This window comes from Pseudophryne corroboree, chromosome 4 (assembly GCF_028390025.1).
Source record: "Pseudophryne corroboree isolate aPseCor3 chromosome 4, aPseCor3.hap2, whole genome shotgun sequence".
NCBI classification, from domain to species: Eukaryota; Metazoa; Chordata; class Amphibia; order Anura; family Myobatrachidae; genus Pseudophryne; species Pseudophryne corroboree.
The window spans coordinates 26787108-26809923 of record NC_086447.1 but is presented as its reverse complement, the minus strand read 5'-3'; the positions used below and the strand labels follow the sequence as shown (position 1 = coordinate 26809923).

Here is a 22816-nt window from a genome sequence, read left to right as displayed (position 1 = left end):
ATCAAAAGTCAATTTCCCTTCTACCATGCATATTGGATGGTGTTGCATTCATGAAGTACCTGTAGTGTAGTATTATTCACATTTAGCCAATATGCATAAGGTTCCCCTTCAAAATTGGTCAGAAATACATTAAAAATAGATTTTTTTTATTAAATACAATGATCAGAACTATTAATAAGTGAATGTGTCCTCTTGAAATGCAAAGTGGAAAAAATAGCATAGAAATTATTAGAAAATAGAAAAATAAATTTAGGAAAAAAAAATTCTAAGAAAACGGTTTGCCATTGGTACTTCCCGACTCCATAGTGATGAGATCTTCAAAAGTCAGTTTCTGTATTGTAGTGGTTATCACATTCGCCTAAAACACAAAAGGTCCCCAGTTCGAAACTGGGCAGAAATGTGCTGTTATCTTTAGAATTTTAAAACAAGGGATTTTTGGTTGAAATGCCAAATAAAAATGCAATCATATAAAAAGTTTATTTCAGAATGCCATAATGTATGTCAAAGATCATTTTTTATTGGATGGCGGGAGATGCCGTTTTCATGTAGTTTCTGTAGTGTAGTGGTTATCACGTTTGCCTCACACGCAAAAGGTCCCCAGTTCGAAACAGGGCAGAAACATATTTTGTTACCTAAACACTTTGAATTCAATAATTTATATTTTGATAACTATCTACTGTTGCATTGCTCAATGAAAAAGCAAGCAAAAATCATATTGCAGAATATCAAAAGTCAATTTCCCTTCTACCATGCATATTGGATGGTGTTGCATTCATGAAGTACCTGTAGTGTAGTATTATTCACATTTACCCAATATGCATAAGGTCCCCCTTCAAAATTGGTCAGAAATACATTCAAAAATATTTTTTTAGTAAATACAATGATCAGAATTGATAATAAGTGAATGTGTCCTCTTGAAATGCAAAGTGGAAAAATAGCGTCAAAAATATTAGAAAATAGGAAAAAAGTTTAGAAAAAATTATATTTCTAAGAAAAGCATGTGTCATTTGTACTTCCAGACTAGATAGTGATGGAATTCTTGAGAGTCAGTTTCTGTAGTGTAGTGGTTATCACGTTCGCCTAACACGCGAAAGGTCCCCAGTTCGAAACTGGGCAGAAACAATCTTTTAGCTTTAGAATTTTAAAACAATGAATTTTTGGGTAAAATGCTCAATAAAAATACAATCAGATAAAAAGTTTATTTTAGCATGCCATACTGAATGTCAAAGATCATTTTTTATTGGATGATGGTCGCAAATTTTTCATGTAGTATCTGTAGTGTAGTGATTTCATGTTTGCCTCACACATGAAAGGTCCCCAGTTCGAAATTGGCAAAAACATATTTTGTTACATAAACGCTTTGAATTCAATAATTTATATTTTGATAAATATATACTGTTGCATTGCTCAATGAAAAAGCAAGCAAAAAAATCTTATTGCAGAATATCAAAAGTCAATTTCCCTTCTACCATGCATATTGGATGGTGTTGCATTCAGGAAGTACCTGTAGTGTAGTATTATTCACATTTAGCCAATATGCATAAGGTTCCCCTTCAAAATTGGTCAGAAATACATTAAAAAAAGATTTTTTTATTAAATACAATGATCAGAACTATTAATAAGTGAATGTGTCCTCTTGAAATGCAAAGTGGAAAAAATAGCATAGAAATTATTAGAAAATAGAAAAATAAGTTTAGAAAAAAAAATTCTAAGAAAACGGTTTGCCAATGGTACTTCCCGACTCGATAGTAATGAGATCTTCAAAAGTCAGTTTCTGAATTGTAGTGGTTATCACATTCGCCTAAAACACAAAAGGTCCCCAGTTCGAAACTGGGCAGAAATGTGCTGTTATCTTTAGAATTTTAAAACAAGGGATTTTTGGTTGAAATGCCAAATAAAAATGCAATCATATAAAAAGTTTATTTCAGAATGCCATAATGTATGTCAAAGATCATTTTTTATTGGATGGCGGGAGATGCTGTTTCCATGTAGTTTCTGTAGTGTAGTGGTTATCACGTTTGCCTCACACGCGAAAGATCCCCAGTTCAAAACTGGGCAGAAACATATTTTGTTACCTAAACACTTTAAATTCAATAATTTATATTTTGATAACTATCTACTGTTGCATTGCTCAATGAAAAAGCAAGCAAAAATCATATTGCAGAATATCAAAAGTCAATTTCCCTTCTACCATGCATATTGGATGGTGTTGCATTCATGAAGTACCTGTAGTGTAGAGTTATTCACATTTACCCAATATGCATAAGGTCCCCCTTCAAAATTGGTCAGAAATACATTAAAAAATATTTTTTAGTAAATACAATGATCAGAATTGATAATAAGTGAATGTGTCCTCTTGAAATGCAAAGTGGAAAAATAGCGTCAAAATTATTAGAAAATAGGAAAAAAGTTTAGAAAAAATTATATTTCTAAGAAAAGCATGTGTCATTTGTACTTCCAGACTAGATAGTGGTGGGATCCACAAGAGTCAGTTTCTGTAGTGTAGTGGTTATTACGTTCGCCTAACACGCAAAAGGTCCCCAGTTCGAAACTGGGCAGAAACAATCTTTTAGCTTTAGAATTTTAAAACAATGAATTTTTGGGTAAAATGCTCAATAAAAATACAATCAGATAAAAAGTTTATTTTAGCATGCCATACTGAATGTCAAAGATCATTTTTTATTGGATGATGGTCGCAAATTTTTCATGTAGTATCTGTAGTGTAGTGATTTCATGTTTGCCTCACACGTGAAAGGTCCCCAGTTCGAAATTGGCAAAAACATATTTTGTTACCTAAACGCTTTGAATTCAATAATTTATATTTTGATAAATATATACTGTTGCATTGCTCAATGAAAAAGCAAGCAAAAAATCATATTGCAGAATATCAAAAGTCAATTTCCCTTCTACCATGCATATTGGATGGTGTTGCATTCATGAAGTACCTGTAGTGTAGTATTATTCACATTTAGCCAATATGCATAAGGTTCCCCTTCAAAATTGGTCAGAAATACATTAAAAATAGATTTTTTTATTAAATACAATGATCAGAACTATTAATAAGTGAATGTGTCCTCTTGAAATGCAAAGTGGAAAAAATAGCATAGAAATTATTAGAAAATAGAAAAATAAGTTTAGAAAAAAAAATTCTATGAAAACGGTTTGCCAATGGTACTTCCCGACTCCATAGTGATGAGATCTTCAAAAGTCAGTTTCTGTATTGTAGTGGTTATCACATTCGCCTAAAACACAAAAGGTCCCCAGTTCGAAACTGGGCAGAAATGTGCTGTTATCTTTAGAATTTTAAAACAAGGGATTTTTGGTTGAAATGCCAAATAAAAATGCAATCATATAAAAAGTTTATTTCAGAATGCCATAATGTATGTCAAAGATCATTTTTTATTGGATGGCGGGAGATGCTGTTTCCATGTAGTTTCTGTAGTGTAGTGGTTATCACGTTTGCCTCACACGCCAAAGATCCCCAGTTCAAAACTGGGCAGAAACATATTTTGTTACCTAAACACTTTAAATTCAATAATTTATATTTTGATAACTATCTACTGTTGCATTGCTCAATGAAAAAGCAAGCAAAAATCATATTGCAGAATATCAAAAGTCAATTTCCCTTCTACCATGCATATTGGATGGTGTTGCATTCATGAAGTACTTGTAGTGTAGAGTTATTCACATTTACCCAATATGCATAAGGTCCCCCTTCAAAATTGGTCAGAAATACATTAAAAAATATTTTTTTAGTAAATACAATGATCAGAATTGATAATAAGTGAATGTGTCCTCTTGAAATGCAAAGTGGAAAAATAGCGTCAAAATTATTAGAAAATAGGAAAAAAGTTTAGAAAAAATTATATTTATAAGAAAAGCATGTGTCATTTGTACTTCCAGACTAGATAGTGACGAGATCCACGAGAGTCAGTTTCTGTAGTGTAGTGGTAATCACGTTTGCCTAACACGCGAAAGGTCCCCAGTTCGAAACTGGGCAGAAACAATCTCTTAGCTTTAGAATTTTAAAACAATGAATTTTTGGGTAAAATGCTCAATAAAAATACAATCAGATAAAAAGTTAATTTTAGCATGCCATACTGAATGTCAAAGATCATTTTTTATTGGATGATGATCGCAAATTATTCATGTAGTATCTGTAGTGTAGTGATTTCATGTTTGCCTCACACGTGAAAGGTCCCCAGTTCGAAATTGGCAAAAACATATTTTGTTACATAAACGCTTTGAATTCAATAATTTATATTTTGATAAATATATACTGTTGCATTGCTCAATGAAAAAGCAAGCAAAAAATCATATTGCAGAATATCAAAAGTCAATTTCCCTTCTACCATGCATATTGGATGGTGTTGCATTCATGAAGTACCTGTAGTGTAGTATTATTCACATTTAGCCAATATGCATAAGGTTCCCCTTCAAAATTGGTCAGAAATACATTAAAAATAGTTTTTTTTATTAAATACAATGATCAGAACTATTAATAAGTGAATGTGTCCTCTTGAAATGCAAAGTGGACAAAATAGCATAGAAATTATTAGAAAATAGAAAAATAAGTTTAGAAAAAAAATTTCTATGAAAACGGTTTGCCAATGGTACTTCCCGACTCCATAGTGATGAGATCTTCAAAAGTCAGTTTCTGTATTGTAGTGGTTATCACATTCGCCTAAAACACAAAAGGTCCCCAGTTCGAAACTGAGCAGAAATGTGCTGTTATCTTTAGAATTTTAAAACAAGGGATTTTTGGTTGAAATGCCAAATAAAAATGCAATCATATAAAAAGTTTATTTCAGAATGCCATAATGTATGTCAAAGATAATTTTTTATTGGATGGCGGGAGATGCTGTTTCCATGTAGTTTCTGTAGTGTAGTGGTTATCACGTTCGCCTCACACGCGAAAGATCCCCAGTTCAAAACTGGGCATAAACACATTTTGTTACCTAAACGCTTTGAATTCAATAATTTATATTTTGATAAATATATACTGTTGCATTGCTCAATGAAAAAGCAAGCAAAAAAATCTTATTGCAGAATATCAAAAGTCAATTTCCCTTCTACCATGCATATTGGATGGTGTTGCATTCAGGAAGTACCTGTAGTGTAGTATTATTCACATTTAGCCAATATGCATAAGGTTCCCCTTCAAAATTGGTCAGAAATACATTAAAAAAAGATTTTTTTATTAAATACAATGATCAGAACTATTAATAAGTGAATGTGTCCTCTTGAAATGCAAAGTGGAAAAAATAGCATAGAAATTATTAGAAAATAGAAAAATAAGTTTAGAAAAAAAAATTCTAAGAAAACGGTTTGCCAATGGTACTTCCCGACTCGATAGTAATGAGATCTTCAAAAGTCAGTTTCTGAATTGTAGTGGTTATCACATTCGCCTAAAACACAAAAGGTCCCCAGTTCGAAACTGGGCAGAAATGTGCTGTTATCTTTAGAATTTTAAAACAAGGGATTTTTGGTTGAAATGCCAAATAAAAATGCAATCATATAAAAAGTTTATTTCAGAATGCCATAATGTATGTCAAAGATCATTTTTTATTGGATGGCGGGAGATGCTGTTTCCATGTAGTTTCTGTAGTGTAGTGGTTATCACGTTTGCCTCACACGCGAAAGATCCCCAGTTCAAAACTGGGCAGAAACATATTTTGTTACCTAAACACTTTAAATTCAATAATTTATATTTTGATAACTATCTACTGTTGCATTGCTCAATGAAAAAGCAAGCAAAAATCATATTGCAGAATATCAAAAGTCAATTTCCCTTCTACCATGCATATTGGATGGTGTTGCATTCATGAAGTACCTGTAGTGTAGAGTTATTCACATTTACCCAATATGCATAAGGTCCCCCTTCAAAATTGGTCAGAAATACATTAAAAAATATTTTTTAGTAAATACAATGATCAGAATTGATAATAAGTGAATGTGTCCTCTTGAAATGCAAAGTGGAAAAATAGCGTCAAAATTATTAGAAAATAGGAAAAAAGTTTAGAAAAAATTATATTTCTAAGAAAAGCATGTGTCATTTGTACTTCCAGACTAGATAGTGGTGGGATCCACAAGAGTCAGTTTCTGTAGTGTAGTGGTTATTACGTTCGCCTAACACGCAAAAGGTCCCCAGTTCGAAACTGGGCAGAAACAATCTTTTAGCTTTAGAATTTTATAACAATGAATTTTTGGGTAAAATGCTCAATAAAAATACAATCAGATAAAAAGTTTATTTTAGCATGCCATACTGAATGTCAAAGATCATTTTTTATTGGATGATGGTCGCAAATTTTTCATGTAGTATCTGTAGTGTAGTGATTTCATGTTTGCCTCACACGTGAAAGGTCCCCAGTTCGAAATTGGCAAAAACATATTTTGTTACCTAAACGCTTTGAATTCAATAATTTATATTTTGATAAATATATACTGTTGCATTGCTCAATGAAAAAGCAAGCAAAAAATCATATTGCAGAATATCAAAAGTCAATTTCCCTTCTACCATGCATATTGGATGGTGTTGCATTCATGAAGTACCTGTAGTGTAGTATTATTCACATTTAGCCAATATGCATAAGGTTCCCCTTCAAAATTGGTCAGAAATACATTAAAAATAGATTTTTTTATTAAATACAATGATCAGAACTATTAATAAGTGAATGTGTCCTCTTGAAATGCAAAGTGGAAAAAATAGCATAGAAATTATTAGAAAATAGAAAAATAAGTTTAGAAAAAAAAATTCTATGAAAACGGTTTGCCAATGGTACTTCCCGACTCCATAGTGATGAGATCTTCAAAAGTCAGTTTCTGTATTGTAGTGGTTATCACATTCGCCTAAAACACAAAAGGTCCCCAGTTCGAAACTGGGCAGAAATGTGCTGTTATCTTTAGAATTTTAAAACAAGGGATTTTTGGTTGAAATGCCAAATAAAAATGCAATCATATAAAAAGTTTATTTCAGAATGCCATAATGTATGTCAAAGATCATTTTTTATTGGATGGCGGGAGATGCTGTTTCCATGTAGTTTCTGTAGTGTAGTGGTTATCACGTTTGCCTCACACGCCAAAGATCCCCAGTTCAAAACTGGGCAGAAACATATTTTGTTACCTAAACACTTTAAATTCAATAATTTATATTTTGATAACTATCTACTGTTGCATTGCTCAATGAAAAAGCAAGCAAAAATCATATTGCAGAATATCAAAAGTCAATTTCCCTTCTACCATGCATATTGGATGGTGTTGCATTCATGAAGTACTTGTAGTGTAGAGTTATTCACATTTACCCAATATGCATAAGGTCCCCCTTCAAAATTGGTCAGAAATACATTAAAAAATATTTTTTTAGTAAATACAATGATCAGAATTGATAATAAGTGAATGTGTCCTCTTGAAATGCAAAGTGGAAAAATAGCGTCAAAATTATTAGAAAATAGGAAAAAAGTTTAGAAAAAATTATATTTATAAGAAAAGCATGTGTCATTTGTACTTCCAGACTAGATAGTGACGAGATCCACGAGAGTCAGTTTCTGTAGTGTAGTGGTAATCACGTTTGCCTAACACGCGAAAGGTCCCCAGTTCGAAACTGGGCAGAAACAATCTCTTAGCTTTAGAATTTTAAAACAATGAATTTTTGGGTAAAATGCTCAATAAAAATACAATCAGATAAAAAGTTAATTTTAGCATGCCATACTGAATGTCAAAGATCATTTTTTATTGGATGATGATCGCAAATTATTCATGTAGTATCTGTAGTGTAGTGATTTCATGTTTGCCTCACACGTGAAAGGTCCCCAGTTCGAAATTGGCAAAAACATATTTTGTTACATAAACGCTTTGAATTCAATAATTTATATTTTGATAAATATATACTGTTGCATTGCTCAATGAAAAAGCAAGCAAAAAATCATATTGCAGAATATCAAAAGTCAATTTCCCTTCTACCATGCATATTGGATGGTGTTGCATTCATGAAGTACCTGTAGTGTAGTATTATTCACATTTAGCCAATATGCATAAGGTTCCCCTTCAAAATTGGTCAGAAATACATTAAAAATAGTTTTTTTTATTAAATACAATGATCAGAACTATTAATAAGTGAATGTGTCCTCTTGAAATGCAAAGTGGACAAAATAGCATAGAAATTATTAGAAAATAGAAAAATAAGTTTAGAAAAAAAAATTCTATGAAAACGGTTTGCCAATGGTACTTCCCGACTCCATAGTGATGAGATCTTCAAAAGTCAGTTTCTGTATTGTAGTGGTTATCACATTCGCCTAAAACACAAAAGGTCCCCAGTTCGAAACTGAGCAGAAATGTGCTGTTATCTTTAGAATTTTAAAACAAGGGATTTTTGGTTGAAATGCCAAATAAAAATGCAATCATATAAAAAGTTTATTTCAGAATGCCATAATGTATGTCAAAGATAATTTTTTATTGGATGGCGGGAGATGCTGTTTCCATGTAGTTTCTGTAGTGTAGTGGTTATCACGTTCGCCTCACACGCGAAAGATCCCCAGTTCAAAACTGGGCATAAACACATTTTGTTACCTAAACGCTTTGAATTCAATAATTTATATTTTGATAACTATCTACTGTTGCATTGCTCAATGAAAAAGCAAGCAAAAATCATATTGCAGAATATCAAAAGTCAATTTCCCTTCTACCATGCATATTGGATGGTGTTGCATTCATGAAGTACCTGTAGTGTAGAGTTATTCACATTTACCCAATATGCATAAGGTCCCCCTTCAAAATTGGTCAGAAATACATTAAAAAATATTTTTTTAGTAAATACAATGATCAGAATTGATAATAAGTGAATGTGTCCTCTTGAAATGCAAAGTGGAAAAATAGCGTCAAAATTATTAGAAAATAGGAAAAAAGTTTAGAAAAAATTATATTTATAAGAAAAGCATGTGTCATTTGTACTTCCAGACTAGATAGTGACGAGATCCACGAGAGTCAGTTTCTGTAGTGTAGTGGTAATCACGTTTGCCTAACACGCGAAAGGTCCCCAGTTCGAAACTGGGCAGAAACAATCTCTTAGCTTTAGAATTTTAAAACAATGAATTTTTGGGTAAAATGCTCAATAAAAATACAATCAGATAAAAAGTTTATTTTAGCATGCCATACTGAATGTCAAAGATCATTTTTTATTGGATGGTGGTCGCAAATTTTTCATGTAGTATCTGTAGTGTAGTGATTTCATGTTTGCCTCACACGTGAAAGGTCCCCAGTTCGAAATTGGCAGAAACATATTTTGTTACCTAAACACTTTGAATTCAATAATTTATATTTTGATAAATATATACTGTTGCATTGCTCAATGAAAAAGCAAGCAAAAAATCATATTGCAGAATATCAAAAGTCAATTTCCCTTCTACCATGCATATTGGATGGTGTTGCATTCATGAAGTACCTGTAGTGTAGTATTATTCACATTTAGCCAATATGCATAAGGTTCCCCTTCAAAATTGGTCAGAAATACATTAAAAATAGATTTTTTTATTAAATACAATGATCAGAACTATTAATAAGTGAATGTGTCCTCTTGAAATGCAAAGTGGAAAAAATAGCATAGAAATTATTAGAAAATAGAAAAATAAATTTAGGAAAAAAAAATTCTAAGAAAACGGTTTGCCAATGGTACTTCCCGACTCCATAGTGATGAGATCTTCAAAAGTCAGTTTCTGTATTGTAGTGGTTATCACATTCGCCTAAAACACAAAAGGTCCCCAGTTCGAAACTGGGCAGAAATGTGCTGTTATCTTTAGAATTTTAAAACAAGGGATTTTTGGTTGAAATGCCAAATAAAAATGCAATCATATAAAAAGTTTATTTCAGAATGCCATAATGTATGTCAAAGATCATTTTTTATTGGATGGCGGGAGATGCTGTTTTCATGTAGTTTCTGTAGTGTAGTGGTTATCACGTTTGCCTCACACGCAAAAGGTCCCCAGTTCGAAACAGGGCAGAAACATATTTTGTTACCTAAACACTTTGAATTCAATAATTTATATTTTGATAACTATCTACTGTTGCATTGCTCAATGAAAAAGCAAGCAAAAATCATATTGCAGAATATCAAAAGTCAATTTCCCTTCTACCATGCATATTGGATGGTGTTGCATTCATGAAGTACCTGTAGTGTAGAGTTATTCACATTTACCCAATATGCATAAGGTCCCCCTTCAAAATTGGTCAGAAATACATTAAAAAATATTTTTTTAGTAAATACAATGATCAGAATTGATAATAAGTGAATGTGTCCTCTTGAAATGCAAAGTGGAAAAATAGCGTCAAAAATATTAGAAAATAGGAAAAAAGTTTAGAAAAAATTATATTTCTAAGAAAAGCATGTGTCATTTGTACTTCCAGACTAGATAGTGGTGGGATCCACGAGAGTCAGTTTCTGTAGTGTAGTGGTTGTTACGTTCGCCTAACACGCGAAAGGTCCCCAGTTCGAAACTGGGCAGAAACAATCTTTTAGCTTTAGAATTATAAAACAATGAATTTTTGGGTAAAATGCTCAATAAAAATACAATCAGATAAAAAGTTTATTTTAGCATGCCATACTGAATGTCAAAGATCATTTTTTATTGGATGATGGTCGCAAATTTTTCATGTAGTATCTGTAGTGTAGTGATTTCATGTTTGCCTCACACGTGAAAGGTCCCCAGTTCGAAATTGGCAAAAACATATTTTGTTACCTAAACGCTTTGAATTCAATAATTTATATTTTGATAAATATATACTGTTGCATTGCTCAATGAAAAAGCAAGCAAAAAATCATATTGCAGAATATCAAAAGTCAATTTCCCTTCTACCATGCATATTGGATGGTGTTGCATTCATGAAGTACCTGTAGTGTAGTATTATTCACATTTAGCCAATATGCATAAGGTTCCCCTTCAAAATTGGTCAGAAATACATTAAAAATAGATTTTTTTATTAAATACAATGATCAGAACTATTAATAAGTGAATGTGTCCTCTTGAAATGCAAAGTGGAAAAAATAGCATAGAAATTATTAGAAAATAGAAAAATAAGTTTAGAAAAAAAAATTCTATGAAAACGGTTTGCCAATGGTACTTCCCGACTCCATAGTGATGAGATCTTCAAAAGTCAGTTTCTGTATTGTAGTGGTTATCACATTCGCCTAAAACACAAAAGGTCCCCAGTTCGAAACTGGGCAGAAATGTGCTGTTATCTTTAGAATTTTAAAACAAGGGATTTTTGGTTGAAATGCCAAATAAAAATGCAATCATATAAAAAGTTTATTTCAGAATGCCATAATGTATGTCAAAGATCATTTATTATTGGATGGCGGGAGATGCTGTTTCCATGTGGTTTCTGTAGTGTAGTGGTTATCACGTTCGCCTCACACGCGAAAGGTCCTCAGTTCAAAACTGGGCAGAAACATATTTTGTTACCTAAACACTTTGAATTCAATAATTTATATTTTGATAACTATCTACTGTTGCATTGCTCAATGAAAAAGCAAGCAAAAATCATATTGCAGAATATCAAAAGTCAATTTCCCTTCTACCATGCATATTGGATGGTGTTGCATTCATGAAGTACCTGTAGTGTAGAGTTATTCACATTTACCCAATATGCATAAGGTCCCCCTTCAAAATTGGTCAGAAATAAATTAAAAAATATTTTTTTAGTAAATACAATGATCAGAATTGATAATAAGTGAATGTGTCCTCCTGAAATGCAAAGTGGAAAAATAGCGTCAAAATTATTAGAAAATAGGAAAAAAGTTTAGAAAAAATTATATTTCTAAGAAAAGCATGTGTCATTTGTACTTCCAGACTAGATAGTGATGGAATTCTTGAGAGTCAGTTTCTGTAGTGTAGTGGTTATCACGTTCGCCTAACACGCGAAAGGTCCCCAGTTCGAAACTGGGCAGAAACAATCTTTTAGCTTTAGAATTTTAAAACAATGAATTTTTGGGTAAAATGCTCAATAAAAATACAATCAGATAAAAAGTTTATTTTAGCATGCCATACTGAATGTCAAAGATCATTTTTTATTGGATGATGGTCGCAAATTTTTCATGTAGTATCTGTAGTGTAGTGATTTCATGTTTGCCTCACACATGAAAGGTCCCCAGTTCGAAATTGGCAAAAACATATTTTGTTACATAAACGCTTTGAATTCAATAATTTATATTTTGATAAATATATACTGTTGCATTGCTCAATGAAAAAGCAAGCAAAAAAATCTTATTGCAGAATATCAAAAGTCAATTTCCCTTCTACCATGCATATTGGATGGTGTTGCATTCATGAAGTACCTGTAGTGTAGTATTATTCACATTTAGCCAATATGCATAAGGTTCCCCTTCAAAATTGGTCAGAAATACATTAAAAATAGATTTTTTTATTAAATACAATGATCAGAACTATTAATAAGTGAATGTGTCCTCTTGAAATGCAAAGTGGAAAAAATAGCATAGAAATTATTAGAAAATAGAAAAATAAGTTTAGAAAAAAAAATTCTATGAAAACGGTTTGCCAATGGTACTTCCCGACTCCATAGTGATGAGATCTTCAAAAGTCAGTTTCTGTATTGTAGTGGTTATCACATTCACCTAAAACACAAAAGGTCCCCAGTTCGAAACTGGGCAGAAATGTGCTGTTATCTTTAGAATTTTAAAACAAGGGATTTTTGGTTGAAATGCCAAATAAAAATGCAATCATATAAAAAGTTTATTTCAGAATGCCATAATGTATGTCAAAGATCATTTATTATTGGATGGCGGGAGATGCTGTTTCCATGTGGTTTCTGTAGTGTAGTGGTTATCACGTTCGCCTCACACGCGAAAGGTCCTCAGTTCAAAACTGGGCAGAAACATATTTTGTTACCTAAACACTTTGAATTCAATAATTTATATTTTGATAACTATCTACTGTTGCATTGCTCAATGAAAAAGCAAGCAAAAATCATATTGCAGAATATCAAAAGTCAATTTCCCTTCTACCATGCATATTGGATGGTGTTGCATTCATGAAGTACCTGTAGTGTAGAGTTATTCACATTTACCCAATATGCATAAGGTCCCCCTTCAAAATTGGTCAGAAATAAATTAAAAAATATTTTTTTAGTAAATACAATGATCAGAATTGATAATAAGTGAATGTGTCCTCCTGAAATGCAAAGTGGAAAAATAGCGTCAAAATTATTAGAAAATAGGAAAAAAGTTTAGAAAAAATTATATTTCTAAGAAAAGCATGTGTCATTTGAACTTCCAGACTAGATAGTGATGGGATTCTTGAGAGTCAGTTTCTGTAGTGTAGTGGTTATCACGTTCGCCTAACACGTGAAAGGTCCCCAGTTCGAAACTGGGCAGAAACAATCTTTTAGCTTTAGAATTTTAAAACAATGAATTTTTGGGTAAAATGCTCAATAAAAATACAATCAGATAAAAAGTTTATTTTAGCATGCCATACTGAATGTCAAAGATCATTTTTTATTGGATGATGGTCGCAAATTTTTCATGTAGTATCTGTAGTGTAGTGATTTCATGTTTGCCTCACACGTGAAAGGTCCCCAGTTCGAAATTGGCAAAAACATATTTTGTTACCTAAACGCTTTGAATTCAATAATTTATATTTTGATAAATATATACTGTTGCATTGCTCAATGAAAAAGCAAGCAAAAAATCATATTGCAGAATATCAAAAGTCAATTTCCCTTCTACCATGCATATTGGATGGTGTTGCATTCATGAAGTACCTGTAGTGTAGTATTATTCACATTTAGCCAATATGCATAAGGTTCCCCTTCAAAATTGGTCAGAAATACATTAAAAATAGATTTTTTTATTAAATACAATGATCAGAACTATTAATAAGTGAATGTGTCCTCTTGAAATGCAAAGTGGAAAAAATAGCATAGAAATTATTAGAAAATAGAAAAATAAGTTTAGAAAAAAAAATTCTATGAAAACGGTTTGCCAATGGTACTTCCCGACTCCATAGTGATGAGATCTTCAAAAGTCAGTTTCTGTATTGTAGTGGTTATCACATTCGCCTAAAACACAAAAGGTCCCCAGTTCGAAACTGGGCAGAAATGTGCTGTTATCTTTAGAATTTTAAAACAAGGGATTTTTGGTTGAAATGCCAAATAAAAATGCAATCATATAAAAAGTTTATTTCAGAATGCCATAATGTATGTCAAAGATCATTTATTATTGGATGGCGGGAGATGCTGTTTCCATGTGGTTTCTGTAGTGTAGTGGTTATCACGTTCGCCTCACACGCGAAAGGTCCTCAGTTCAAAACTGGGCAGAAACATATTTTGTTACCTAAACACTTTGAATTCAATAATTTATATTTTGATAACTATCTACTGTTGCATTGCTCAATGAAAAAGCAAGCAAAAATCATATTGCAGAATATCAAAAGTCAATTTCCCTTCTACCATGCATATTGGATGGTGTTGCATTCATGAAGTACCTGTAGTGTAGAGTTATTCACATTTACCCAATATGCATAAGGTCCCCCTTCAAAATTGGTCAGAAATACATTAAAAAATATTTTTTTAGTAAATACAATGATCAGAATTGATAATAAGTGAATGTGTCCTCCTGAAATGCAAAGTGGAAAAATAGCGTCAAAATTATTAGAAAATAGGAAAAAAGTTTAGAAAAAATTATATTTCTAAGAAAAGCATGTGTCATTTGTACTTCCAGACTAGATAGTGATGGGATTCTTGAGAGTCAGTTTCTGTAGTGTAGTGGTTATCACGTTCGCCTAACACGCGAAAGGTCCCCAGTTCGAAACTGGGCAGAAACAATCTTTTAGCTTTAGAATTTTAAAACAATGAATTTTTGGGTAAAATGCTCAATAAAAATACAATCAGATAAAAAGTTTATTTTAGCATACCATACTGAATGTCAAAGATCATTTTTTATTGGATGATGGTCGCAAATTTTTCATGTAGTATCTGTAGTGTAGTGATTTCATGTTTGCCTCACACATGAAAGGTCCCCAGTTCGAAATTGGCAAAAACATATTTTGTTACATAAACGCTTTGAATTCAATAATTTATATTTTGATAAATATATACTGTTGCATTGCTCAATGAAAAAGCAAGCAAAAAAATCTTATTGCAGAATATCAAAAGTCAATTTCCCTTCTACCATGCATATTGGATGGTGTTGCATTCATGAAGTACCTGTAGTGTAGAGTCATTCACATTTACCCAATATGCATAAGGTCCCCCTTCAAAATTGGTCAGAAATACATTAAAAAATATTTTTTTTAGTAAATACAATGATCAGAATTGATAATAAGTGAATGTGTCCTCTTGAAATGCAAAGTGGAAAAATAGCGTCAAAATTATTAGAAAATAGGAAAAAAGTTTAGAAAAAATTATATTTCTAAGAAAAGCATGTGTCATTTGTACTTCCATACTAGATAGTGATGGGCTCCACGAGAGTCAGTTTCTGTAGTGTAGTGGTTATCACATTCGCTTAACACGCGAAAGGTCCCCAGTTCGAAACTGTGCAGAAACAATCTCTTAGCTTTAGAATTTTAAAACAATGAATTTTTGGGTAAAATGCTCAATAAAAATACAATCAGATAAAAAGTTTATTTTAGCATGCCATACTGAATGTCAAAGATCATTTTTTATTGGATGATGGTCGCAAATTATTCATGTAGTATCTGTAGTGTAGTGATTTCATGTTTGCCTCACACGTGAAAGGTCCCCAGTTCGAAATTGGCAGAAACATATTTTGTTACCTAAACACTTTGAATTCAATAATTTATATTTTGATAACTATATACTGTTGCATTGCTCAATGAAAAAGCAAGCAAAAAATCATATTGCAGAATATCAAAAGTCAATTTCCCTTCTACCATGCATATTGGATGGTGTTGCATTCATGAAGTACCTGTAGTGTAGTATTATTCACATTTAGCCAATATGCATAAGGTTTCCCTTCAAAATTGGTCAGAAATATATTAAAAATAGATTTTTTTATTAAATACAATGATCAGAACTATTAATAAGTGAATGTGTCCTCTTGAAATGCAAAGTGGAAAAAATAGCATAGAAATTATTAGAAAATAGAAAAATAAGTTTAGAAAAAAAAATTCTATGAAAACGGTTTGCCAATGGTACTTCCCGACTCCATAGTGATGAGATCTTCAAAAGTCAGTTTCTGTATTGTAGTGGTTATCACATTCGCCTAAAACACAAAAGGTCCCCAGTTCGAAACTGGGCAGAAATGTGCTGTTATCTTTAGAATTTTAAAACAAGGGATTTTTGGTTGAAATGCCAAATAAAAATGCAATCATATAAAAAGTTTATTTCAGAATGCCATAATGTATGTCAAAGATCATTTTGTTATTGGATGGCGGGAGATGCTGTTTCCATGTGGTTTCTGTAGTGTAGTGGTTATCACGTTCGCCTCACACGCGAAAGGTCCTCAGTTCAAAACTGGGCAGAAACATATTTTGTTACCTAAACACTTTGAATTCAATAATTTATATTTTGATAACTATCTACTGTTGCATTGCTCAATGAAAAAGCAAGCAAAAATCATATTGCAGAATATCAAAAGTCAATTTCCCTTCTACCATGCATATTGGATGGTGTTGCATTCATGAAGTACCTGTAGTGTAGAGTTATTCACATTTACCCAATATGCATAAGGTCCCCCTTCAAAATTGGTCAGAAATAAATTAAAAAATATTTTTTTAGTAAATACAATGATCAGAATTGATAATAAGTGAATGTGTCCTCCTGAAATGCAAAGTGGAAAAATAGCGTCAAAATTATTAGAAAATAGGAAAAAAGTTTAGAAAAAATTATATTTCTAAGAAAAGCATGTGTCATTTGTACTTCCAGACTAGATAGTGATGGGATTCTTGAGAGTCAGTTTCTGTAGTGTAGTGGTTATCACGTTCGCCTAACACGCGAAAGGTCCCCAGTTCGAAACTGGGCAGAAACAATCTTTTAGCTTTAGAATTTTAAAACAATGAATTTTTGGGTAAAATGCTCAATAAAAATACAATCAGATAAACAGTTTATTTTAGCATGCCATACTGAATGTCAAAGATCATTTTTTATTGGATGATGGTCGCAAATTTTTCATGTAGTATCTGTAGTGTAGTGATTTCATGTTTGCCTCACACATGAAAGGTCCCCAGTTCGAAATTGGCAAAAACATATTTTGTTACATAAACGCTTTGAATTCAATAATTTATATTTTGATAAATATATACTGTTGCATTGCTCAATGAAAAAGCAAGCAAAAAAATCTTATTGCAGAATATCAAAAGTCAATTTCCCTTCTACCATGCATATTGGATGGTGTTGCATTCATGAAGTACCTGTAGTGTAGAGTTATTCACATTTACCCAATATGCATAAGGTCCCCCTTCAAAATTGGTCAGAAATACATTAAAAAATATTTTTTTAGTAAATACAATGATCAGAATTGATAATAAGTGAATGTGTCCTCTTGAAATGCAAAGTGGAAAAATAGCGTCAAAATTATTAGAAAATAGGAAAAAAGTTTAGAAAAAATTATATTTCTAAGAAAAGCATGTGTCATTTGTACTTCCATACTAGATAGTGATGGGCTCCACGAGAGTCAGTTTCTGTAGTGTAGTGGTTATCACATTCGCTTAACACGCGAAAGGTCCCCAGTTCAAAATTGGCAAAAACATATTTTGTTACATAAACGCTTTGAATTCAATAATTTATATTTTGATAACTATATACTGTTGCATTGCTCAATGAAAAAGCAAGCAAAAAATCATATTGCAGAATATCAAAAGTCAATTTCCCTTCTACCATGCATATTGGATGGTGTTGCATTCATGAAGTACCTGTAGTGTAGTATTATTCACATTTAGCCAATATGCATAAGGTTCCCCTTCAAAATTGGTCAGAAATACATTAAAAATAGATTTTTTTATTAAATACAATGATCAGAACTATTAATAAGTGAATGTGTCCTCTTGAAATGCAAAGTGGACAAAATAGCATAGAAATTATTAGAAAATAGAAAAATAAGTTTAGAAAAAAAAATTCTATGAAAACGGTTTGCCAATGGTACTTCCCGACTCCATAGTGATGAGATCTTCAAAAGTCAGTTTCTGTATTGTAGTGGTTATCACATTCGCCTAAAACACAAAAGGTCCCCAGTTCGAAATTGGGCAGAAATGTGCTGTTATCTTTAGAATTTTAAAACAAGGGATTTTTGGTTGAAATGCCAAATAAAAATGCAATCATATAAAAAGTTTATTTCAGAATGCCATAATGTATGTCAAAGATCATTTTTTATTGGATGGCGGGAGATGCTGTTTCCATGTAGTTTCTGTAGTGTAGTGGTTATCACGTTTGCCTCACACGCGAAAGATCCTCAGTTCAAAACTGGGCAGAAACATATTTTGTTACCTAAACACTTTGAATTCAATAATTTATATTTTGATAACTATCTACTGTTGCATTGCTCAATGAAAAAGCAAGCAAAAATCATATTGCAGAATATCAAAAGTCAATTTCCCTTCTACCATGCATATTGGATGGTGTTGCATTCATGAAGTACCTGTAGTGTAGATTTATTCACATTTACCCAATATGCATAAGGTCCCCCTTCAAAATTGGTCAGAAATACATTAAAAAATATTTTTTTAGTAAATACAATGATCAGAATTGATAATAAGTGAATGTGTCCTCTTGAAATGCAAAGTGGAAAAATAGCGTCAAAATTATTAGAAAATAGGAAAAAAGTTTAGAAAAAATTATATTTCTAAGAAAAGCATGTGTCATTTGTACTTCCAGACTAGATAGTGATGGGATTCTCGAGAGTCAGTTTCTGTAGTGTAGTGGTTATCACGTTCACCTAACACGCGAAAGGTCCCCAGTTTGAAACTGGGCAGAAACAATCTTTTAGCTTTAGAATTTTAAAACAATGAATTTTTGGGTAAAATGCTCAATAAAAATACAATCAGATAAAAAGTTTATTTTAGCATGCCATACTGAATGTCAAATATCATTTTTTATTGGGTGATGGTCGCAAATTTTTCATGTAGTATCTGTAGTGTAGTGATTTCATGTTTGCCTCACACGTGAAAGGTCCCCAGTTCAAAATTGGCAAAAACATATTTTGTTACATAAACGCTTTGAATTCAATAATTTATATTTTGATAACTATATACTGTTGCATTGCTCAATGAAAAAGCAAGCAAAAAATCATATTGCAGAATATCAAAAGTCAATTTCCCTTCTACCATGCATATTGGATGGTGTTGCATTCATGAAGTACCTGTAGTGTAGTATTATTCACATTTAGCCAATATGCATAAGGTTCCCCTTCAAAATTGGTCAGAAATATATTAAAAATAGATTTTTTTATTAAATACAATGATCAGAACTATTAATAAGTGAATGTGTCCTCTTGAAATGCAAAGTGGACAAAATAGCATAGAAATTATTAGAAAATAGAAAAATAAGTTTAGAAAAAAAAATTCTATGAAAACGGTTTGCCAATGGTACTTCCCGACTCCATAGTGATGAGATCTTCAAAAGTCAGTTTCTGTATTGTAGTGGTTATCACATTCGCCTAAAACACAAAAGGTCCCCAGTTCGAAACTGGGCAGAAATGTGCTGTTATCTTTAGAATTTTAAAACAAGGGATTTTTGGTTGAAATGCCAAATAAAAATGCAATCATATAAAAAGTTTATTTCAGAATGCCATAATGTATGTCAAAGATCATTTTGTTATTGGATGGCGGGAGACGCTGTTTCCATGTAGTTTCTGTAGTGTAGTGGTTATCACTTTCGCCTCACACGCGAAAGGTCCTCAGTTCAAAACTGGGCAGAAACATATTTTGTTACCTAAACACTTTGAATTCAATAATTTATATTTTGATAACTACTGTTGCATTGCTCAATGAAAAAGCAAGCAAAAATCATATTGCAGAATATCAAAAGTCAATTTCCCTTCTACCATGCATATTGGATGGTGTTGCATTCATGAAGTACCTGTAGTGTAGAGTTATTCACATTTACCCAATATGCATAAGGTCCCCCTTCAAAATTGGTCAGAAATACATTAAAAAAAGATTTTTTTTAGTAAATACAATGATCAGAATTGATAATAAGTGAATGTGTCCTCTTGAAATGCAAAGTGGAAAAATAGCGTCAAAATTATTAGAAAATAGGAAAAAAAGTTTAGAAAAAATTATATTTCTAAGAAAAGCATGTGTCATTTGTACTTCCAGACTAGATAGTGATGGGATTCTTGAGAGTCAGTTTCTGTAGTGTAGTGGTTATCACGTTCGCCTAACACGCGAAAGGTCCCCAGTTCAAAACTGGGCAGAAACAATCTTTTAGCTTTAGAATTTTAAAACAATGAATTTTTGGGTAAAATGCTCAATAAAAATACAATCAGATAAAAAGTTTATTTTAGCATGCCATACTGAATGTCAAAGATCATTTTTTATAGGATGATGGTCGCAAATTTTTCATGTAGTATCTGTAGTGTGGTGATTTCATGTTTGCCTCACACGTGAAAGGTCCCCAGTTCGAAATTGGCAGAAACATATTTTGTTACCTAAACACTTTGAATTCAATAATTTATATTTTGATAACTATATACTGTTGCATTGCTCAATGAAAAAGCAAGCAAAAAATCATATTGCAGAATATCAAAAGTCAATTTCCCTTCTACCATGCATATTGGATGGTGTTGCATTCATGAAGTACCTGTAGTGTAGTATTATTCACATTTAGCCAATATGCATAAGGTTCCCCTTCAAAATTGGTCAGAAATACATTAAAAATAGATTTTTTTATTAAATACAATGATCAGAACTATTAATAAGTGAATGTGTCCTCTTGAAATGCAAAGTGGACAAAATAGCATAGAAATTATTAGAAAATAGAAAAATAAGTTTAGAAAAAAAAATTCTATGAAAACGGTTTGCCAATGGTACTTCCCGACTCCATAGTGATGAGATCTTCAAAAGTCAGTTTCTGTATTGTAGTGGTTATCACATTCGCCTAAAACACAAAAGGTCCCCAGTTCGAAATTGGGCAGAAATGTGCTGTTATCTTTAGAATTTTAAAACAAGGGATTTTTGGTTGAAATGCCAAATAAAAATGCAATCATATAAAAAGTTTATTTCAGAATGCCATAATGTATGTCAAAGATCATTTTTTATTGGATGGCGGGAGATGCTGTTTCCATGTAGTTTCTGTAGTGTAGTGGTTATCACGTTTGCCTCACACGCGAAAGATCCTCAGTTCAAAACTGGGCAGAAACATATTTTGTTACCTAAACACTTTGAATTCAATAATTTATATTTTGATAACTATCTACTGTTGCATTGCTCAATGAAAAAGCAAGCAAAAATCATATTGCAGAATATCAAAAGTCAATTTCCCTTCTACCATGCATATTGGATGGTGTTGCATTCATGAAGTACCTGTAGTGTAGAGTTATTCACATTTACCCAATATGCATAAGGTCCCCCTTCAAAATTGGTCAGAAATACATTAAAAAATATTTTTTTAGTAAATACAATGATCAGAATTGATAATAAGTGAATGTGTCCTCTTGAAATGCAAAGTGGAAAAATAGCGTCAAAATTATTAGAAAATAGGAAAAAAGTTTAGAAAAAATTATATTTCTAAGAAAAGCATGTGTCATTTGTACTTCCAGACTAGATAGTGATGGGATTCTCGAGAGTCAGTTTCTGTAGTGTAGTGGTTATCACGTTCACCTAACACGCGAAAGGTCCCCAGTTTGAAACTGGGCAGAAACAATCTTTTAGCTTTAGAATTTTAAAACAATGAATTTTTGGGTAAAATGCTCAATAAAAATACAATCAGATAAAAAGTTTATTTTAGCATGCCATACTGAATGTCAAATATCATTTTTTATTGGGTGATGGTCGCAAATTTTTCATGTAGTATCTGTAGTGTAGTGATTTCATGTTTGCCTCACACGTGAAAGGTCCCCAGTTCAAAATTGGCAAAAACATATTTTGTTACATAAACGCTTTGAATTCAATAATTTATATTTTGATAACTATATACTGTTGCATTGCTCAATGAAAAAGCAAGCAAAAAATCATATTGCAGAATATCAAAAGTCAATTTCCCTTCTACCATGCATATTGGATGGTGTTGCATTCATGAAGTACCTGTAGTGTAGTATTATTCACATTTAGCCAATATGCATAAGGTTCCCCTTCAAAATTGGTCAGAAATATATTAAAAATAGATTTTTTTATTAAATACAATGATCAGAACTATTAATAAGTGAATGTGTCCTCTTGAAATGCAAAGTGGACAAAATAGCATAGAAATTATTAGAAAATAGAAAAATAAGTTTAGAAAAAAAAATTCTATGAAAACGGTTTGCCAATGGTACTTCCCGACTCCATAGTGATGAGATCTTCAAAAGTCAGTTTCTGTATTGTAGTGGTTATCACATTCGCCTAAAACACAAAAGGTCCCCAGTTCGAAACTGGGCAGAAATGTGCTGTTATCTTTAGAATTTTAAAACAAGGGATTTTTGGTTGAAATGCCAAATAAAAATGCAATCATATAAAAAGTTTATTTCAGAATGCCATAATGTATGTCAAAGATCATTTTTTATTGGATGGCGGGAGATGCTGTTTTCATGTAGTTTCTGTAGTGTAGTGGTTATCACGTTTGCCTCACACACGAAAGATCCCCAGTTCGAAACTGGGCAGAAACATATTTTGTTACCTAAACTCTTTGAATTCAATAATTTATATTTTGATAACTATCTACT

At 31.9% G+C, this 22816-nt stretch overlaps 31 non-coding genes across 31 annotated transcripts; all 31 read left to right on the top strand.

The window, feature by feature from the left end:
- The first annotated feature begins 548 nt into the window (after positions 1-548).
- Positions 549-621, top strand: TRNAV-CAC (transfer RNA valine (anticodon CAC)). Its single transcript has one exon. It is a non-coding gene; the product is annotated as a tRNA-Val (tRNA).
- A 428-nt stretch (positions 622-1049) lies between these two features.
- Positions 1050-1122, top strand: TRNAV-AAC (transfer RNA valine (anticodon AAC)). The gene has a single exon. It is a non-coding gene; the product is annotated as a tRNA-Val (tRNA).
- An 869-nt stretch (positions 1123-1991) lies between these two features.
- Positions 1992-2064, top strand: TRNAV-CAC (transfer RNA valine (anticodon CAC)). The gene has a single exon. It is a non-coding gene; the product is annotated as a tRNA-Val (tRNA).
- A 427-nt stretch (positions 2065-2491) lies between these two features.
- Positions 2492-2564, top strand: TRNAV-AAC (transfer RNA valine (anticodon AAC)). The gene has a single exon. It is a non-coding gene; the product is annotated as a tRNA-Val (tRNA).
- Positions 2565-3432: 868 nt separating this feature from the next.
- TRNAV-CAC (transfer RNA valine (anticodon CAC)) lies at positions 3433-3505 on the top strand. Its single transcript has one exon. It is a non-coding gene; the product is annotated as a tRNA-Val (tRNA).
- A 428-nt stretch (positions 3506-3933) lies between these two features.
- Positions 3934-4006, top strand: TRNAV-AAC (transfer RNA valine (anticodon AAC)). Its single transcript has one exon. It is a non-coding gene; the product is annotated as a tRNA-Val (tRNA).
- An 868-nt stretch (positions 4007-4874) lies between these two features.
- On the top strand, positions 4875-4947 carry TRNAV-CAC (transfer RNA valine (anticodon CAC)). Its single transcript has one exon. It is a non-coding gene; the product is annotated as a tRNA-Val (tRNA).
- A 651-nt stretch (positions 4948-5598) lies between these two features.
- Positions 5599-5671, top strand: TRNAV-CAC (transfer RNA valine (anticodon CAC)). Its single transcript has one exon. It is a non-coding gene; the product is annotated as a tRNA-Val (tRNA).
- A 427-nt stretch (positions 5672-6098) lies between these two features.
- TRNAV-AAC (transfer RNA valine (anticodon AAC)) lies at positions 6099-6171 on the top strand. The gene has a single exon. It is a non-coding gene; the product is annotated as a tRNA-Val (tRNA).
- Positions 6172-7039: 868 nt separating this feature from the next.
- On the top strand, positions 7040-7112 carry TRNAV-CAC (transfer RNA valine (anticodon CAC)). The gene has a single exon. It is a non-coding gene; the product is annotated as a tRNA-Val (tRNA).
- A 428-nt stretch (positions 7113-7540) lies between these two features.
- TRNAV-AAC (transfer RNA valine (anticodon AAC)) lies at positions 7541-7613 on the top strand. The gene has a single exon. It is a non-coding gene; the product is annotated as a tRNA-Val (tRNA).
- Positions 7614-8481: 868 nt separating this feature from the next.
- TRNAV-CAC (transfer RNA valine (anticodon CAC)) lies at positions 8482-8554 on the top strand. Its single transcript has one exon. It is a non-coding gene; the product is annotated as a tRNA-Val (tRNA).
- A 428-nt stretch (positions 8555-8982) lies between these two features.
- Positions 8983-9055, top strand: TRNAV-AAC (transfer RNA valine (anticodon AAC)). The gene has a single exon. It is a non-coding gene; the product is annotated as a tRNA-Val (tRNA).
- Positions 9056-9924: 869 nt separating this feature from the next.
- On the top strand, positions 9925-9997 carry TRNAV-CAC (transfer RNA valine (anticodon CAC)). Its single transcript has one exon. It is a non-coding gene; the product is annotated as a tRNA-Val (tRNA).
- Positions 9998-10425: 428 nt separating this feature from the next.
- On the top strand, positions 10426-10498 carry TRNAV-AAC (transfer RNA valine (anticodon AAC)). The gene has a single exon. It is a non-coding gene; the product is annotated as a tRNA-Val (tRNA).
- An 868-nt stretch (positions 10499-11366) lies between these two features.
- Positions 11367-11439, top strand: TRNAV-CAC (transfer RNA valine (anticodon CAC)). The gene has a single exon. It is a non-coding gene; the product is annotated as a tRNA-Val (tRNA).
- A 428-nt stretch (positions 11440-11867) lies between these two features.
- TRNAV-AAC (transfer RNA valine (anticodon AAC)) lies at positions 11868-11940 on the top strand. Its single transcript has one exon. It is a non-coding gene; the product is annotated as a tRNA-Val (tRNA).
- An 869-nt stretch (positions 11941-12809) lies between these two features.
- On the top strand, positions 12810-12882 carry TRNAV-CAC (transfer RNA valine (anticodon CAC)). The gene has a single exon. It is a non-coding gene; the product is annotated as a tRNA-Val (tRNA).
- Positions 12883-13310: 428 nt separating this feature from the next.
- TRNAV-AAC (transfer RNA valine (anticodon AAC)) lies at positions 13311-13383 on the top strand. The gene has a single exon. It is a non-coding gene; the product is annotated as a tRNA-Val (tRNA).
- An 868-nt stretch (positions 13384-14251) lies between these two features.
- Positions 14252-14324, top strand: TRNAV-CAC (transfer RNA valine (anticodon CAC)). Its single transcript has one exon. It is a non-coding gene; the product is annotated as a tRNA-Val (tRNA).
- Positions 14325-14752: 428 nt separating this feature from the next.
- On the top strand, positions 14753-14825 carry TRNAV-AAC (transfer RNA valine (anticodon AAC)). The gene has a single exon. It is a non-coding gene; the product is annotated as a tRNA-Val (tRNA).
- A 649-nt stretch (positions 14826-15474) lies between these two features.
- TRNAV-AAC (transfer RNA valine (anticodon AAC)) lies at positions 15475-15547 on the top strand. Its single transcript has one exon. It is a non-coding gene; the product is annotated as a tRNA-Val (tRNA).
- An 869-nt stretch (positions 15548-16416) lies between these two features.
- Positions 16417-16489, top strand: TRNAV-CAC (transfer RNA valine (anticodon CAC)). The gene has a single exon. It is a non-coding gene; the product is annotated as a tRNA-Val (tRNA).
- A 428-nt stretch (positions 16490-16917) lies between these two features.
- Positions 16918-16990, top strand: TRNAV-AAC (transfer RNA valine (anticodon AAC)). The gene has a single exon. It is a non-coding gene; the product is annotated as a tRNA-Val (tRNA).
- Positions 16991-18360: 1370 nt separating this feature from the next.
- TRNAV-CAC (transfer RNA valine (anticodon CAC)) lies at positions 18361-18433 on the top strand. The gene has a single exon. It is a non-coding gene; the product is annotated as a tRNA-Val (tRNA).
- Positions 18434-18861: 428 nt separating this feature from the next.
- TRNAV-AAC (transfer RNA valine (anticodon AAC)) lies at positions 18862-18934 on the top strand. Its single transcript has one exon. It is a non-coding gene; the product is annotated as a tRNA-Val (tRNA).
- Positions 18935-19803: 869 nt separating this feature from the next.
- Positions 19804-19876, top strand: TRNAV-CAC (transfer RNA valine (anticodon CAC)). Its single transcript has one exon. It is a non-coding gene; the product is annotated as a tRNA-Val (tRNA).
- A 427-nt stretch (positions 19877-20303) lies between these two features.
- On the top strand, positions 20304-20376 carry TRNAV-AAC (transfer RNA valine (anticodon AAC)). The gene has a single exon. It is a non-coding gene; the product is annotated as a tRNA-Val (tRNA).
- An 868-nt stretch (positions 20377-21244) lies between these two features.
- Positions 21245-21317, top strand: TRNAV-CAC (transfer RNA valine (anticodon CAC)). The gene has a single exon. It is a non-coding gene; the product is annotated as a tRNA-Val (tRNA).
- A 428-nt stretch (positions 21318-21745) lies between these two features.
- Positions 21746-21818, top strand: TRNAV-AAC (transfer RNA valine (anticodon AAC)). Its single transcript has one exon. It is a non-coding gene; the product is annotated as a tRNA-Val (tRNA).
- Positions 21819-22686: 868 nt separating this feature from the next.
- Positions 22687-22759, top strand: TRNAV-CAC (transfer RNA valine (anticodon CAC)). Its single transcript has one exon. It is a non-coding gene; the product is annotated as a tRNA-Val (tRNA).
- Positions 22760-22816: the final 57 nt, after the last annotated feature.